Source organism: Macaca fascicularis, chromosome X, assembly GCF_037993035.2.
Source record: "Macaca fascicularis isolate 582-1 chromosome X, T2T-MFA8v1.1".
Lineage (NCBI taxonomy): Eukaryota > Metazoa > Chordata > Mammalia > Primates > Cercopithecidae > Macaca > Macaca fascicularis.
Window position 1 is genome coordinate 622501 of NC_088395.1, and position 6038 is coordinate 628538.

Genomic DNA, 6038 nt, shown 5'->3' on the forward strand with positions numbered 1-6038 from the left:
CATTAAGGACCCATCCTAATTCAGGATGATCTCATCTCAAAATCCTTGACTTAGTTACATCTCTAAAGACCTTATATCTGAATAAGGTCTCACTCATGTGCTCAGGGAGTGAGGATGTAGACATGACTTTTGGGGGAGACTATAGTTCAATCCAAAACAATTATATTGGGTTTCTTGTAGGGCCTTAGGGGAGGATCCTTCCTGCCTCTCCCAGCTCCTGGGGGCTCCAGGCATCCCTGGGCTTGTGGCCGCATCACTCCAGTCTCTGCCTCCGTCTCCACGTGGCCTCCTCCTCTGTGTCTGTGTCTCCTCTTCTGTCTCTTACAAGGACACCTGTCATTGCATTTAGGACCCACCCTACTCCAGGATCACCTCATCTCTGGATCTTTATAACAAACACCCTATTTCCAAATAAGGTCCCATTCACAGGTTCTGGGAATTAGGATGTGGACAGAGCTTTTAGGAGAACCACAGTTCCGTCCACTACAATTGTATTCACTTCTTTCTGGAGGCTCTAGGGGAGGATCCTTCCTGCCTCTCACAGCTCCTGGGGGCTCCAGGCGTCCCTGGGCTTGTGGCCGCATCACTCCAGTCTCTGCCTCCGTCTCCACGTGGCCTCCCCCTCTGTGTCTGCATCTCCTTTTCTGTGTCTTACAAGGACGCATGTCACTGGACTTAGGGTCCACCCAGATAATCCAGGATCATCTCCTCATCTCAAGGTCTTTCATCTCACCAGCAAAGCCTTTTGGCAAGAAAGAGGACTGTTCCAAGGGTCCCAGGTACCTCTGACGTCTGTTATTCAGATAACAGTGGCCGCCCTCTGTGGCAGACCTCTGGGCTGGGGTGGGTGGTCCTACAAGCTGGGATTTGCACACGGGTCCTCTTCATTGTGAGCTGGGCTGAGTTTCTGGAAGGTTGGGGATGGTGTTGAGTGAGTGAGATTGTGCTTGAGATTTTCTCTTCTTGCCTAAGCCATGTGTTGTTGGGGGAGTTTCTGGAAGGTTGGGGATGGTGTTGAGTGAGTGAGATTGTGCTTGAGATTTTCTCTTCTTGCCTAAGCCATGTGTTGTTGGGGTCCACGTGTTTCCTAAACAAAGGAATGAACACACCAGACAACACAAGACAAGACAAACATGGCGGCCACCTCGAATGGCACGCTCTGCTTTATTTTATACAGTCGTTTGTGGAATGTTGCCAAGTCACAAGACACATTGTTGCTTTTCTGACCTTTCCCTGACTTTCTGGATTTTCAAGATGTTTACACATAAACAAACCCCCAGGGTCTGCTGTTTGCAGCTGGCTCCTTTGTCCTCCCTGTTTGCAGGGAAGGAACGCCCTGCTTCGTTTGCAAGAGCAGGGCTTATTGGGAACGTCTCATTTGCGAGCACATAGTCCTCTACAATGTGTGGGGCGAGGCTGAGTACGGTGACTAAAGACGCAGAGTTTGAGTTTCAGGAAAGCACGTTGTTTTCTGGACCGTCGCCTTAATGAGTAGGAACCTCGTGGGATTCTCACTGGTTTATTTGAGACTCGTAAAAAGAAGCAACAAACAGGCTCACCCAACGGTCTCAGCCAGGAGTACGACTTCTCCATATACAGACAAACTGCTGATTGCTGCCTAGTAAGTATTTCAGATAATGCTATAGAAAAGAGAGTCGAATGGGCGCGGTGGCTCATGCCGGTCACCCCAGCACTCTGGGAGAAGGCCAAGGCGGGCAGATCACCTGAGGTTGGCAGTTCAAGACCAGCCTGACCAACACGGTGAAACCCGATCTCTGTTAAAAATACAAAATTAGCCAGGAGTGGTGGCAGGTGCCTGTAATCCCAGCTGCTCAGGAGGCTGAGTCAGGAGAATCGCTTGAACCCAGGAGGCAGAGGTTGCGGTGAGCTGAGATCGCGCCACTGCACTCCAGCCTGGGCAAAAAGAGTGAAATTCTGTGTAAGAAAGAGAGAGAGAGAGAGAGAGAGAGAGAGAGAGAGAGAGAGAGAAAGAAGGAAGGAAGGAAGGAAGGAAGGAAGGAAGGAAAGAAGGAAGGAAGGAAGGAAGGAAGGAAGGAAATAGAGAAGGAAGTAAGGAAGGAAAGAAGGAAAGAAAGAAAGAAAGAAAAAGAAAGAAAGGAAGGAAGGAAGGAAATAGAGAAGGAAGGAAGGAAATAGAGAAGGAAGGAAGGAAAGAAGGAAGGAAGGAAAGAAGGAAAGAAAGAAAGGAAGGAAGGAAGAGAAAGGAAGGAAAAGAAAGGAAGGAAAAGAAAGAAAGAAAAGAAAAAAGAAAAGAAAAGAGCCATGGACTGGGCATGGTGGCTCGTACTTGTAATCCCAGCCCTTTGGGAAGCTGATGTGGGAAGATCGCTTGAGCTCAGGAATTTGAACCCAGCCTGGGCAACATAGCAACACCCCACTTCTAAAAGAAACACACAAAAATTAGCCAGGCACGGTGACACGTTTCTGTAGTCCTAGCTACTCACGAGGCTGAGGTGGGAGGATTGCTGGAGGCCGGGAGGTAGAGGCTGTGGTGAACCGTGATCCAGCCACTGTCCTGCAGCCTGGATGACATAACAAAACTTTGCCTCAAAAAAACAAAAACGAAAAACAAAACAAACGAACCAACGAAAAAAACCACACACACAAGAAAACAAAACAAAAAGCCAAAAGGAAAGAAAAGAGAGCCAGGCCCCCAGATATATATTTCCTTGAAGAACCATTTTCTTTTTTTTTTTTTTTTTTTGAGACGGAGTCTCGCTCTGCAGCCCAGGCTGGAGTGCAGTGGCCGGATCTCAGCTCACTGCAAGCTCCGCCTCCCGGGTTTACGCCATTCTCCTGCCTCAGTCTCCCGAGTAGCTGGGACTACAGGCGCCCGCCACCTCGCCCGGCTAGTTTTTTTTTGTATTTTTTAGTAGAGACGGGGTTTCACCGTGTTAGCCAGGATGGTCTCGATCTCCTGACCTCGTGATCCACCCGTCTCGGCCTCCCAAAGTGCTGGGATTACAGGCTTGAGCCACCGCGCCCGGCCTGAAGAACCGTTTTCAAAGAGGAAACTTAAGGCCGGGCGCGGTGGCTCACACCTGTCATCCCAGCACTTTGGGAGGCCGAGGTGGGGGGATCATGAGGTCAGGAGTTCGAGACCAGCCTGACCCACATGGAGAAACCCCGTCTCTACTAAAAGTACAAAAATTAGCCGGGCGAGGTGGCAGGTGCCTGTAGTCCCAGCTACTCGGGAGGCTGAGGCAGGAGAATGGTGTGAACCCAGGAGGCGGAGCTTGCAGTGAGCCAAGATCTCGCCACTGCACTCCAGCCTGGGCGAGAGAGCGAGACTCCGTCTCAAAAAAAATAAACTAATTAAAAAAAATTAAAATTGTCTCAGGAATGCAATGGGATATTGGATTTCTCTCATACCTTTTGTATGACACTTTGAGCATCTGGGGCTCCACGCCTATTTTCTGGGGCTCCTAGAAGCTGCCGTCCTGGATGTGGCACAGGCACGGATTTGTGTTTTAAACGCCAGGCGTTCGGACGTTGAGGGACGTGAGGCTGAAGGTCACCTTTGGGACCCCCTGACTTTAGGGTCCGGCCTTTCGAACCTTCCCAACAGTCTGTGTTGACTCCAGCGTCCCATGGACTTGGGTGGGCGAACCGTCTGCATCTGTCTGGAACCTTCACAGCTTCGCAGAATATCGTGTTTCTCCACACGGACGGAGAAATACAAGAGGCGCGTTCTGGGTTATTTGAGTCGTCACGGACAACCCCAGACTCATGTGTGCTAATGAGCTCATTCATTATCCTCTGGGGCAGGTGCCCGGGCTGCTCTGAAAACCATTCTCTGAATTTCGTTTTTTTGGGTTGTTGTTGTGGTGGCGGCAACAGAATTCGTATCAGGTAGGAAACCAGGATCAGTGGCTTTCAGGGTGTTGGCACCACGGGGCAGCCGCCGTTAGACTCCAGAGTGTTTTTAATCAGGCTGGAAAGAAATATCCACGACCACTGAGCCATCAGTCTCAAGTTTCCCCGCTTAGCCTGGGCAGCCCTTAGTCTGCTTCCCGTTTCTCTACACATCTCCCTGCTCTGAGTGTGTGTGTATGTGTGTGTGTGTCTGTATATATGTTTTCTTCCTTCCTTCCTTCCTTCCTTCCTTCCTTCCTTCCTTCCTTTCTTTCTTTCTTTCTTTCTTTCTTTCTTTCTTTCTTTCTTTTTCTTTCTTTCTTTCTTTTTCTTCCTTCCTTCCTTTCTTTATTTCTTTTCTTTCTTGCTTTCTTTCTCCTCCTTCCTTCCTTTCTTTCTTTCTTCTTTATCCTTCCTTCTTTCTCTCCTTTTCCTTCCTTCCCTTTTTCTTTCTTTCTTTTTTCTTTCCTTTCTTTCTTTCTCCTTCCTTCCTTTCTCTCTTTCTTTCTTTTTTACTTTCTTTCTTCTTTCTCCTTCCTTCCCTCCTTTTTCTTCCTTCCTTCCTTCCCCTTTTTTCTTTCCTTTCTTTCTTTTCTTTCTCCTTCTTTCCTTCCTCTTTCTTTCTTCTTCCTTCCTTCCTTTCTCTTTCTTTCTTTCTTTTTTACTTTCTTTCTTTCTTATTTCTCCTTCCTTCCCTCCTTTTTCTTCCTTCCTTCCCTCCCCGTTTTTCTTTCTTTCTTTCTTTCTTTCTCTCTTTCTTTCTTTCTCTTTCTCCTTCCTTCCTTCTTCTTTCTTTCTTTTTCCTTCCTTCATCTTTCTTTCTTTCTTTTCTTTCTTTCTTTCTTACTTTCTTTCTTTCTTTCTTTCTTTCTTTCTTTCTTTCTTTCTTTCTCCTTCCTTCCTTCCTTCCTTCTTTCCTTCCTTCCTTCCTTCCTTCCTTCCTTCCTTCCTTCCTTTTGACAGAGTCTCGCTTTGTCACCCAGGCTGGAGTGCGGTGGTGCGATCTGGGCTCACTGCAAGCTCTGCCTCCCGGGTTCACACCATTCTCCTGCCTCAGCCTCAAAAAAAATCACTTGACCTCGGACTCCCGGTCTCCAGGGCTGGGAGAGGCAGGGAGGATCTGGACTCCCCTGGAGTCTCCGGAGGGACACGGCCCTGAGACACCTGGATCTGGGACTCCTGGTCTGCAGGACTTGACAGCGATGAATTCCGAATTCCTGTGGCCCCTGGTCCTTTGTGTTCTGTCTGACTCAGGAATCGGAGAGACTGACCTCCGGGTTTGAGCCCATCAGGACGGCGGCTTCTCCGGCTGCGGATTTGTTGCCTTTTTCCATCTTCTCTGCGGCTGACACTCTTACGGGGACTAATGGTGCAGAGAATTTCGGTTGCCTCCCGGCGCTGCAGCCAAGTCTGAGCCCACGACCAACACAACACAGAGCCAACGACCAACAAAAACATGCACGTCGTGGTTGTGTCCAGGGAAGGGTCGTGCTGTGGACGCGTTTTTATCCCGGAATGACCGGCTGGCCACAGTGTGGACACGTCTCATGCTTCTTACTGTTTTCAAATGTTTTTGGCCGGAATGGAATTCCAAGCTCTTTTTTTTTTTTCTCTCTCTCTCTCTCTTTCCCAAGTACTTTGCGTTCCTGAGTCTTACCATCCTACGAATTAAAGGGAAGCGGAATTTTGACCTTTCTGATACACGGACGCTCCTCAGGCCAGCAAGACCGTCCGTGTCTTTAGGGGGAGGTTGGGAACTTGGCCGAGAAGGTCTTCGGTTTGCTTGTTTTCCTGAGAAACAGGAAGGTTTGCTTTGCCAAGAATGGGTGGAATCGGAAACCAGAACGTGGGATGTGCACGAGGGAGAATACGCCGGAGTTTCTTTGGGTGCAAAGGGGACGTGGGGGCCGCACCCCCTGTTTCTTCTGTCCCCTCACGGTGATGCCGCCAAACGGATTCTGGTCCCTGTGGCTACTACATTGACAGGTCAACGGCTGAATTTCTCCTCTCCCCTCCCTCCCTCCCCCCTTCCTCACCTCCCCTCATCCCCTTCCCTCCTCCCCTCCTCTCCTCCCCTCCCCTCTCCTCTGCTTCCCTCCTCCCTCCCCTCCTTCTTGTCCCCCTCCCTTCCCCTCCCCTCCTCTCCTCCCCTCCCTTCCTCC